This window comes from Dipodomys merriami, unplaced genomic scaffold, assembly GCF_024711535.1.
Source record: "Dipodomys merriami isolate MVZ:Mamm:240054 unplaced genomic scaffold, mDipMer1.0.p SCAF_468, whole genome shotgun sequence".
In the NCBI taxonomy this organism is placed as follows: Eukaryota; Metazoa; Chordata; class Mammalia; order Rodentia; family Heteromyidae; genus Dipodomys; species Dipodomys merriami.
The window spans coordinates 658,780-672,156 of NW_027206033.1; the positions used below are offsets into that span (position 1 = coordinate 658,780).

At 33.8% G+C, this 13,377-nt stretch overlaps 1 pseudogene; it reads right to left on the reverse strand.

Moving 5' to 3' along the window:
* Positions 1-12,612: 12,612 nt before the first annotated feature.
* On the reverse strand, positions 12,613-12,712 carry LOC138808690 (U6 spliceosomal RNA; annotated as a pseudogene).
* Between the last annotated feature and the right edge of the window lie 665 nt (positions 12,713-13,377).

Consider the following 13,377-nt stretch of genomic DNA (forward strand, 5'->3'; position numbering starts at 1 on the left):
TCTCAAATGGAGCATTTAAGTTGAAGTCTCTTCCAAGAGAATCAGAATGCCTTGAATATGCCAAGGAAAGGGGACTCAGAAGAAGCCAACTTTGATCTTGGAGTTCTACTCCCATGAACTCAAAGGCAATGTATTTACAGTACTAACGCTACCCAATCTGTGGTAGTTTATTATTACATTCACTAACAAACAAGTGGAATCTATAAGACATAAAAGTCATTGACTCTTGCTGTCCATGACTCATCTCTGTAATCCTAATGAATAGAAAGGATGAGACATCAGGGATAATGGTTTTCAGGCTGGTAGGAAAGTTCATGAGGTTCTATCTCCAATTTACTACAAAAATTTTTGGGCTGCAGACATGGTTCATATGGTAGATTGACTACTGTTAGCAAACAAACTGAGAGCATGAGGTATGTTCAAGCCCCACACTGGGAGAAAGAAAAAATCCTTAGAAGAATAGTATGAGTGGTTTAAATTTTGAGTTCCAAGTATATTTTAGATATGAGACCCTTGTCCGTTGTATGGCTAGTAAAGATCTAAAGAAGGATGGCCAATAGACACATGAAGAAATGTTCAACATCCCTAGCCATAAAAGAAATGCAAATCAAAACAACATTGAGATATCACCTCACTCCTGTTAGAACAGCAAAAATCAAGAACTCTAACAACAACAGATGCTGGAGGGGATGTGGACAGAAAAGAACCTTACTTCATTGTTGGTGGGAATGTAAACTTGTTCAACCACTTTGAAAAGCAGTATGGAGGTTCCTCAAAAGACTTCACATAGATCTCCCCTATGATCCAGCAATCCCAATTTTGGGCATTTACCCAAATGTTTACAAACAAGACCACACTAAAGCTACCAGCACAACTATGTTTATTGCAGCATTATTTACCATAGCTAAGATATGGAACCAACCCAGATGCCCCTCAGTAGATGAATGGATCAAGAAAATGTGGTATATATACACAATGGAATTCTATGCCTCCATCAGAAAGAATGACATTCCCCCATTTGTTAGGAAATGGAATGGTTTGGAAAAAATTATATTAAGTGAAGTAAGCCAGGCCCAAAGAAGCATAGGTCCCATGGTTTCCCTTATTTGCAATATCTAGTATAGGTATTAGTCAAGCGGAAAAGGTCAGATAATGTGATGTTAGGAAAATGAACCCTTAAATATGTATTTTAATGTTTTCGTTTCTTTCATGCATGTGTTTCTAACGCATTTATAGGATTATTTCTTTGTTGCTTTGTATGTCCCTCCCCCACAGTGTAACCCCCGCTTTCACTATATTTGATGTCAGTATAACATGTGGAGGAGATGGGGACAAACAAGTCGTTTAAGGATTCAGGTGGACCTGTTGCAACAATGAGAAGTACAAAATGTCATGTCAAAACCAACTTTACAATGTCGGTGGGGGGGGAGGGGGGTATAATTGGTGGGGGGAGGGGGGGAGGCTGGGAAGGGAGGTGAAGGGTAAACAAAGGAGGAGGCTACAATGCTTGGTAAGAAATGTATGCATTATCCTGCCCATGTAATTGTAGCCCCTCTGTACAGTATGTTCTCAAATAAAATAAAATTAAATTAAAAAAAAGAATAGTATGAGAAACAAAGTTATGAATAGGAAAGCAGAAACAAAAGAAATAAGCTTATTGAAACAGACAAAGCTTCCCAATGTGAAATATGGCACAAATTGTAATATTAAGGTTTTCCTTCCTTTGCAGTAGAAGTAAATGGTATTTCTACTTGAAGAAACTGAAGTATAAAACTGTATGCAGTAAATAATGATATTATTTTATGTTTCCAAATTTTAACTTGTTTTCCTACAAAGATATAGCATAGTGTAGCTATGGAAAATCAATAAATATTGCCTTTTTATATAGGATTACATAGCCTTGCAAATGTCTAAAATTGATCTACACTAAAATCATTGTCATTGATATCCTTCTGAATATTCCAATGTTTATACTTTCAGCTGACCTTCCACAATACTCACACCCCAAATATAATTTTACTTCATGCAATCTTAGCAACATAAGCATATGGCCCAAATTTTCTTTACCTTTATCTGCTGTCATTAATGTAGTATAACTAATACAATTAAGTACATACCCTGAGAGAAAGTAGATTCTGCCTTGTAAATACATGCTTGCAGGCACACACACATACACACACATATTTAGCACTCTAACTCAGGTTAGGTTCCTGACATTGGGTATCAGACAATGATCAAATAATCAAACTTTCCTGCCCAGACATAAAATACATTCATAATACCACACATACAAAGACACCAGATCATTCAAAATAATGAGAATATTTAACAGAACGACCCAGCTCCTGAACCATCTACTCCCTGATTTCATATCATATTTAAAAATCGTTTTGTTTCCCTAATTAGCAGACAAAAATATGCTATCACATAAAATGTAGGAAAATTACTTGTCTCATCAAAGGCTTCTATTTCCTTCTTGCAGGCTGTTTCTGGCATTTTTCCCTAATGTCTAATATCAAGTTAGAAAGGACATGCCAAATTCCTTAATTCATTTTCCCTAAAGTTTATGATATGGAGTTGATTCTGATATTTTGCTTATTCTGAAGTAAATTTTCTCAACAACTTGAATTATTGTTAATGTTAATCCGAAGCCATTTGAAATATCAAAAAGATCTGGAACTGCACCTTGGCAATGAATGACAGTAATGGTTGTGGGGAGCTAAAGGACTTGAATTATCTAGAGTGCCTTAAAAGTGGCACTGTTATTTATGGACTGATCACTTAGTAAGCTTTTAAAGTGTGGTCTTATCATTTAATCTAGGAAGATAAAAGTATGCTTTTCATCACATTCTTGCCTGCAATTCACTAGAAATACTTCTCTTGTACAGTTTATGCCTGGTGCTACTGTAGTGAAACTTACCAACAACTGCACAGCTACGTTAGCTGCTTTAGATTTGGAAATTTTCTTCTAGTAGCCCTAGTGATTTGAGGCCAGATTCATGTGATAGTAACATAATACACAATTGCAAAACACCACAATATAAAAAGATTATTTCAAAATGAAGTTCAACTTTTTTCTTTGTTGTGTTATTTTTTGTTATTTATTGTCATTTAAGGAGCTGGGGCTATTTATTTCTCATTATTTTTGATGTTTATTGCAGCATTATTTATTACAGCTAAGATCTGGAACCAACCCAGATGCCCCTCAGTAGATGAATGGATCAAGAAAATGTGGTATATATACACAATGGAATTCTATGCCTCCATCAGAAAGAATGACATTGCCCCATTTGTTAGGAAATGGAAAGGCTTAGAAAAATTTATAAATTTCTTATTCTTTGAAATCTAGACGCTCAATTTAACAAATTAACATTTAGTTATTTATTTAGTTATTAAACCTGAACCTGCACTGTGAAAAATAGTTTTCATTTTTATGCAAAAATATACACTCGAAAGTTTAAATGACAGAATCTTTGCATAAATTGAAATACACTAAATTCAAAAGCAACAAAGGGATCATAATCAAATATCTCATGTAAGGTAAGAGCAATAGGCTCTGTCAGGGTGAAAGAAGCAACATTTTTGTTAAATTAAATATTATCTACTTCGGTCACATGATTTTATCTTCTTTTAAACCTAAACATTTTTGACATAAAATATAGATCATACAGTTTTTGAGAATATAAAAATCTTAGTCACTGTGCATGTATTTTCTGAGGTTTGATTACCAAGGCATTTCAGAGAAACACTGAATTTCATATATTTTATGTAAACAGTGATTTTTAGAAATTGAATCAATCTCCATATGTGATGAAGCAAGATGTTCAATGACTTAAGCAATTATTCCTACAGACTTGAACATAACTTAATTTTGAATGGTTGAAATTCATATTGTACTTACTCTATAGAATAATTAAGAAATAAATGATAGTGATAGTATTTATTTTTCCTTCAACTAGAAAGAAAGAACTTCAGTATAGATTCCAAAAACTTGAATGGAATGTCATAAAATTATGAAAAATTCAAGTCATTATGAGTTAGATGAAATAGTCATTACTGAATGTCACAAAATGAAATCTCTTGAAGCTTCCTTATCTGTTAAATAAAATGTATTTGCACTCAAAATATCTCTCGAGTAATGGTATAATCAAACCACCTTCATGCCAAATAGCTTCTCTGAGTAATTCAAATAAATATTTAGAAGCAGAAGTTATGGAAATGTATAGAACTATTTACCCACCTGAAATTATAAAGGATTGAGATTAATTAGCTTTCACTGTTGCCCTTTCAAAGGCAAACTGTTTGAAAGGTGAACCCTTTCAAGTGGGCATAGTGGTAGAGATTTTGTCACTGAGAACTTGTGAGCAAAGTGGATTTTAAGATCAAAGTCCTTTCCTCCTCTTCCTTCTTTTTTTCTCTGTCTCCTTCCCCTTCTCCTTTTCCTTCTCTCTCTCCAAGTTCTCCTCCTCCTCTTTCTCCCTCTCCCCCTCCTATTCTTCTTCTTCTTTACTTCCTTTCTTCCATACTCCATTACATGTTCCTTACATGGGGTACTGTGCCACCAGCAATCAAAACCAATGAGGAACAGAAACATAAACTGAAATGTATAAAATAAGAAGCCAAGCTTAATATTTCCCCTTTTTAAAATAATTTCATAAAATATTTGGTCATAATAAAAGGAGACTGTCAGAGCATGCTCTCATTTATTATAAGGGATAAGATTTACTGGTAAAACAATCTGACCAATATCGCCCTAATGAAATGATTGATTTAATTAATATTATATAGTTTAAAATATCAGATATACTTCAATAAAAGGCGAAAAAATCGCCTCGAGTGTTTCCTATGAATAGACAGCAGAATTCAATCTGTTATTCAAGGAAATTGACCTGCAATTGGCAGCATTGTCCATTTCATAAATGATGTAAGAAGACTATGGAACAAATTTCAATGCAAACTGCCTGATATAAAATTTATTTTGTCCCCTGTATAGTATGTATGTCTGGTTCCCAAAATGACTTGTATTTCATATTTTTAATTAACTTTAAGTAGTTGAGTGGGAGTTGCTGTTTGACCAAGCAGTTTATGAATAGTGTTTAGTGAGTTTTTTTTTTTTTCTTTTTTCTCTCCTGCGGTTTGAACTCTGGGTCTGGGAGCTGTCCCTGAGCTCCTTTGGATGAATGCTAGAAGTCTATCACTTGAGGCACAGCAGCACTTTCAGATTTTTCTGAGATTTAATTGGAGATAAGAATCTCACAGACTTTCCTGCCTGGGCTGGCTTCAAAACTCAATCCTCAGCCTCTTGATTAGTTAGGGTTACAGGTGTGAGCCACTAGTGCCCGGCTTAATACAATGCACTTTTTTTTTTCTTGGCTAGTACTGGGGCTTGAACTCTGGGCCTTGGCAATGCCCTTGAGCTTCTTTTCCTAATGCTAGTAGTCTACGACTTGTGTCATAGTGCCAATTCTAGCTTATTTTGTTTATGTAGTACTGAGGAATCAAACCCAAGGCTCCTCACATGCAATGGCATCTATAGTCACTCAGAGTATATATCACAGATCATATTTTATGGATAGTCTTATTCATCAACATACTTGTTACGCATTATAGAATTCTGTGATTTTAAATTCTAAATTATCACTCAGATCCACCTACTACTATTCTAAAATTTTTCCTAAGGTTATTGCAAATGCAATCTGTAATTCTTCAATAAAATACACTGATTCTTAGAATATTAAAGAGTTCTAATAAGAACATCACCTTCACTTCTAGAACATTTTATCATCACTACCCTCTCAAAATACTCCAATATTTATTAGTAGTCACTTCTGTCATCATTTCAACCAACCCTCCCCTTGAGCAGCTATTATTTCATATTCTACCTCTACAGATGTGCCAATTTACAAAAGCTCATATAATTAGAAAACGTTGACTATTTTATCCATTTCTCCCATGTAATATTACTGTTTCCAAATTTTTCTCATGATAGAGCATATTGCTTTGTATACATGTGTATAAGGGTATAACATCCTAAATGAGCATTTCAATATTTTATTATATGTTATTTAAAAAGGTTTTTCTATGTATATTTTTGTACATGTGTCTCATTGGACATGTGTTGAAATCTATTTTGCATATAAAATTATGATTCAAAATTATGGATCATAGAAGCCACTCTATGTGTAATATCTTAAAGATTGCCAGTATGTTTAACAAACTGACCCTATCATTTTAAGTGTCAAGCACCATTGTGCAAGGATTCCAATTTCTACATAATTGTTGTACAGGGCTATCTTATTGTTTCTATTTCCACTAATCCCTATATGTATGCAATGTCTAGGTATGTTATGATATTTCCATATGTTCTTTGGTTGTTGTTATATTCCTACAGTGATATGTATTTGGATTTTTTTGATAACTTATTCAGGATCGTTAAAATTTTTCATTGGTATTAATATGCTCTTAATATATTTCTGATTCAAATCTCTTTAAATAAATATATAGGTATGAACACTATGTGTATTTATATACAAATACCTATATATATATATATATATATATATATATAAGAATATACAGATGTTTACATACATGCATATAGACATATATGTATATTATTATTTTTAATTGTCTGTAAATTATAAAAAATGATTCTAGTGGAAAACGCATTTAGTTCCCATTCTGCTTTCCAGAAATTCAGAATCTGGGTTGCTGTTTTTTCCTTTATCTTCTAATTAGGAATCTTTATATCTTTTTGATGGTTCTTACCTAATCATGTATCTTTTGAACTACACCTGGGACTTTTAAGTACCCATTTGAGTATATTTCCCTCATCTGATAATTATTCAAATTTGTGTTCCTTGGGTAATAAATGCGATTATTTATTTTTGTTCTTCCTTATCTCAATCACAAAGTCTGGATAATGATTTTTGATATTGTATACAGTGCTCTAGAGTGATTAAACACATCTACAGAAAAAGATAACCTCACAATACATGGATAATGTTTATTTATAAAAAAATGTAATAATTTCATACAGGAAATGTCTATTTCTTTAGTTCTTGTTTAGGATTTGTTAAATTCTAGTGTGTTATAGTCAATTATCATAACGGTATACAAGGATGGTAAGAAACAAACATCTTAATATCATATTCTAATATTAGCTTATTTCTGCCTGTGTTATATGTATGAGGGCATATTTGAGTTTTGCCTTAATTTCACATGCTATATTCTCCCAGTATATAAGTTGAAAGAAGACCCCCTCTGGAAATATGCTATTTTTATAGCTTAGGAAAAACAAGTCAGCTGTTAGACACAGACAATGAGATAGAAATCTTCCCCTAGAAATAGTCTTTCACCACTTCTGATTCACTTTTGTAAGCTGAAGTAAGTCACATGACCCATCATGACATTGCAGAGTAGAGGTAAATCACACCTACAGGAAGCTGGTGCAGGACATGGAGTAATATGCCAAGATATGCAACACGAGATAAAGAGGGGAAAAAAGAGAACTACAATATGATCTATCATACTTGCCATCACAGTCTCTGCAGGAAGGAAGCTATTATGTACCTTTGTTTCTAAAAATACTTCAAATCATGTCTTTTATGCTAGGATGTAGGAAGTAGAAAACAGTTTGATACTGAGACAGCATAAAATCTCAAACAAAGCTGGAGTAATCATTTCAATATTAACTTTTGTTCTCCAAGAAAAGAAACCATTTTGTAGACAATACTTTATATTTTCTTACCAAGTATCTTTTTTTCCAGAAATGGATTTTGCTAATATATGTGACTATCCACCAGAATAAATGTCTTCATTTATCTTTATCTTGTGCAGACAGGAAGTCAATTGAATGTAATTGGGAGTTCATCAATAGCACTTTTTAAAACTGTAAAAAATATGGACAGGGATCCAATATGCATATTTTTCCACCATCACCTATCACACCCTCCTATTTCCTCCCTAGGAAACACATCCAATCAATAAAAAGTCTTAGATATTTGGCTCTTGACCTTGAAAGTGGAAGTAGCATATTATGGATGTCGGAGATCACAGTTAATAGTGTTTTCCATAATATTGTCACATGCAACAGCCCTATGAGTCCTGCAGGTCTTAACACTACTTCCTTAGTAATGTGATAGGAATGTCAGCCTTACTGGTTTAGTATTGTTTTCCACTTCCTTTTCTACCACCTCCCCTAAATTATAATACATATTAACAGAATGAAAAAGTGCCATCTTAAGAAAGTCCCATTGCAAAAGATGTTATGTCGAAAAACGAACTTTACAACTTTGTTGACGGCGTGGGAGGATCGCTCGTCAAGGATGGTAAGGGGAAACAAAGGAGGCGGCAACAATGCTTGAAAAGAAATGTACTCATTACCTTGCTCATGTAATTGTAACCCATCTGTACTATATTTTCACACACACACACAAACTTATGAATATAAAAAAGAAAGTCATTTAGGGCTCTTGGAATTTGGCTTCATGGAATAGTTATTGCTTAGCATGGTAAAACCCTGGGTTCAATTCCTCCATACCACATAAAGAGAAAAGGTAACACTGGAAGTGGTGCTTTGCTTCAAGTGGTAGAGTGCTTGCATTGATGTAAAATAAAAAAAAGAAGCTCAGGAACAGTTCCCTGGCCCTGAGTTCAAGCCCCAGGATGGGCAAAAGAGTCATTTAGTGATTAAATGCGAAATAAATAACCCATATTTGGAATATAGAATTGTTCCTTCCAAATGATATCTAACAATAGTCCTTAATTCATGTACTTTACCTATATTAGAATACTGTGTTGAACAAAAAATGTTTTCATAATAGGTCATAGTAATTAATGCCAGTAGAGTGCTTAGATATCAGGTGAAGATTAATCCTGGAAATTCAAAGATTCCAGGCTTTTGAGTGGTAACTGCTAATCACAATAAGAAGGGTAGTATATATGTGAGATTTGGAAAACTTTTTGGTAAATCAGGGCACCAAAAAGGCAGAGGTTAATTAATAGTTTTGACAGAGGAGAAGGAATAACTCCAGATTGAAGGAATAAATGATAGTAATAACTAAGTTACACCACAAACTGTCCTAGGGAAGCATTTATTGTTATTGAAGAACTAGTTATCAACTAGGCTTATTCCTCAGTGCCTTTAGCATTCTAATCACTTAGACTAGTTCTTAATCTTTGTGTGATAAGTTGTATATTCTTCTATGCTGTTCTTTTACACCTTATCTCCTTTGCTTTCTAAAATCTATGTCTTTCTCTATTTCTCTATGAACAATTTCTGATACTAAGTTCACAAAAGCAGACAGCAGAGGATGCTAAGGTAAGAGTCCCATACCTCATGAGTCATTAATGTAACAACATGGAAAAGGAGGACATATTTATTGCTATCTCAATTTTTCTAAAAAGCTGCAATGTCACATCATTTGATTCAAATTTCCATTCTTTGTCTACATAGTGTCATTTAGTGCACATAAATGCAAATATGAACCAGGTGCTGGTGGCTCATTCCTATAATACTAGCTACTCAGAAGGTTGAGACCAGAGGATTGTGGTTCAAATCAAGCCTGGTTAGGAAAATCCATGAGACATTTATCTTCAGTTAGACACCAGAAACCCAGAAGTGGTGTTGTAGCTAGTGGAATAGCACTAAATTTGAGCTGAAGAGCTGAGGGACAGTGTCCAGGATCAGAGTTCAAGCCCCACGACCAACAGAAAATGTGTATATATGACTTTGTTTCCCCCAAAGGAACAACACAGTCAACAATAATCGTCACAAGCACAGAAAATAATTCCAAAATGATTCAATGTACCTACTTTTGCTGAGTTAAGTTATGGCTTCTTTTCTGGACATATTCTCTTCTCTATGATTATCTAATGCACATACTTAGATAGCAATTTAAAACTGAGAATATAGAAGCAAAGTGTACAGTGATGATATTGTCCTATCAGAAATTCAAGTTAGTAATGAAAATTTCTTCTTAAGACCATACACAAAAAATACCATGATATAGTGTAATAGAACTCACTATTGAACATATAGCTTTAAGAGCTTTCTAATTGATCCATTATTTATTGGTACCAACATTAGAAAAAAATGTATAAGTCAGTAATAAAATAGAAGTCCTTTGCATGACTACTTAAATTCCTTGTTTTTTTAAAGACACGGTTTTCATCTTAAAAAAACAGGGCTGTCTATTGTCTTCATGTGATTTTGATTATTGAAAGTGCTTAATGAGAAATCAAAATGCATTATATTCCTTTGTTATCAATTCTCACTTTTTCTTCTTGGAGAATATAATGATCAAATCAATAGTTCAGAATCAGCAAGCAATAGGTCAGAATCATGCTTCCAGTGCAAGTGGATCACCAGTAAGTAATCCTAAATACCATTTTCCACAAAGTTTTGTGACAGATACAATCGGCCTGCATTCTCTAGCTGCTTTCCTAGACTGGGCCTATTCCTTCATTGTACAGGAAAAGTGTGATTCAACTGATATAAGTCAGATATGTTACTAGAAGTCTCAAGGATTTAGATTTTTGTCTGTATATTGGTAAATCTATGTCTCTTTATGTAGGCTCCCAAAAATGTATTTACTAATTTCAAGTAAATACATGAATTCTCTTTCCATCTTTTAAAAAAATTAAAATTCTGCTTGCTCTATAAATTGATCAGAGGCATGGATTTGTGGCTAGGTAGGTCCTTGCACATCTCTCTGTTCCTCTCTCTCTTACATGGTTCTTATAGATAATATGATTGCTCCATAATTATCCTAATATATTTTGCTTTTGTATTTTTGGTTTCATCATTTCACTTTCTGCTCTGCCATTTCCCAAATCATTTATGTAGAAGGCATTATTTCATATTTTCTCATTCCTAGAATAAGCTGCACATGAAGACACCACTGGTCCTCATTTTCAGTCTGTACCATTGAATACGGAGGAATATCTTTCCTCTTGTCTCCATCAACTCCCTACTCTTGCTAGAATAATTTAGAATAGTAAAAATGGAAAAAGATAAAATAAATCATGGTGAAAAACGATGCAGAAAATTCACCGGATATTTCAGAGCAGTTCAACCAACATGAACTATTAGGGAAATACATGGACACCTCATTTTCACTGGCACTCAAAGTCTCTGGTTAGGCAATTCTGATAAAGATGAGAAACAAGATGAAAAAATGAGAAATGGTATCAATTGCAATAGAAAATAGAGAAGGATCCAACAAATTTATTTTTTGTGCTGCCGAAAATAATCGGCTTACTACAGTGTGGAGACTGCTTTCCAAAAGGGCCACTCATGTGAATACAAGGGATGACGATGAATATACACCTCTTCATCAGGAAGTCTACAGTGGACACTTAGACATTGTCCTTGAGTTGGTGGCTCAAGCGGAACACACAATAACTGTAGATGGATGGACACATCTGCACAGTGCATATAAGAGGAATAATAACAGAGTGGCTTCTTTCTTACTTCATCATGATGCAGATTCCAATGCCCAACCTAAAGGCCTCTTGACCCCCTTGAATCTTGCTGCTGGAAATTAAGATAGCAAAAATTCATTTGATCTCCTTCTGTTGAAACATTACATAAAACCATGTCTGAAGAACAATTTGGAAGAAACTGCATTTGATATTGCTAAAAAGATATGTATCACTACCTCTTTGAAGTTGTGGAAGACTGTACAAATTGTTCTACTAAGTCCCAATGATTCAATTATTTTTCTTAAATTTCAAAAATGCCATTCCATCCTTTGTGTCCATACAAAACATTTTCACAATCCAAATAACAGCAATAACTTATTGTAAAATTCATGGATTCTGTGGAATTCTTTCAAGTGAATTGCCTGCCTTTCATGTCAAAATGTATTCAAGAGTTTTTGTATACATCTATAATGATTTCTTCAGAGTTTGTGACTTTTTAATCAGAAATAATTTTAACTTATCTATTGAAATTTATACAGAAACTAAAGATATTTCTCGTGCTTGTTTGAAAAAGTATATTTTAAAATATTCTATAGTCTATTTTTATAGTGTCCATAATGTATTTTATTCTCTCATAGATATAATACTTTGAATTCTATGCTACTTTAGAATATACAGCTTCATTAATGTGTCCTTTCAGGTTTCATTCCATATAGAAATAGTTTAAGATTCTTTTGTTTCCTAGGTCCTTATAGTATTATATTTCTTTGGGATAGAACGAAAATGTTGTCTAATTTCAAAAGTTTTATAAAGGTTATGCTATGTAAAGTCCTTTCTTTTTTTTGTTGGGGGGGTCCGGTCGTGGGCCTGAACTCTGGGCTTGGGCACTGTCCCTCAGCTCTTAAGCTCAAGGCTAGTGCTGTACCACTTGAGCCACAATGCCAATTCCGGCTTTTCTCTTTTTGCTTATGTGGTGCTGAGGAATCGAACTCAGGGCCTCAGGCATGCAAGGCAAGTGCTCTAACAATGAGCCACCTTCCCAGCCCCATATAAGGGCCTTTCTAAGGTCACGATTTAATACACTGATGTCAAACTAACTTTTAATTATATGAGTTACATATATTTTTACACTTGTAATTTTGTAATCAATTTTAAATGTTTTTCATTTCTTGCATCCGAAGAATGAAAAATTTGGAATACTTCACAAATTTTCATATGATCTTTGTGCAAGTGCCATGTTAATATCTGTATTGTTGTAATTTGGGTATACATGCTGCTGAAGCATGTAGTATCCTCTAAATTAAATAGTTAATGTTGCAATCTTTATACAGGCTTATATCCTTGGGTGCCTATTTGATACAAGGAAACATTATTGTTTCTAACAGTGCTATTGATTTTATTTCCCTGAAATTCTGTGAATAGTGGAAAAAATATATTGTTCAGTCTATTGCTCACATTTGCAATTTTTTGTCAATTACTATTTTAAATATTTTCCATTTTGGATTTGATTGTACTTTCAAGTATTTATAACTAGATCCAAAGGTGATGGCTGTTTCAAGTAGTAATTTATCCAAATGAGTTAGTTCTGTGGAGTTATTTGATTCAAAGTAAGCCTTGCTTAAGAGCTACTTCTAAACTTCTGCAGTTGAAATTTTCCCAGATGAGGTCTTACTTTCCCCAAATGAAATCCTAGGATCCCAGCACCAGGTTATTTGCATCATCAGATAACATGGGCAATACTTCTCACCTAGGCCCATGCAACATGCCAATAGAAACTAATTGAATACGCATATCAATTTCTCGTTTCCTATATTTCAAGTCCCCAATTCCTTGAGATGCAGGAATTATCAGTAAGCAAGTGTGAAATGCAATGCAACTTAAAATGAAGGAGGAGATCACAAAATCTGAGAGACAGTGCTGTAATTCAAACTTTCAGTTTACAGATGACCA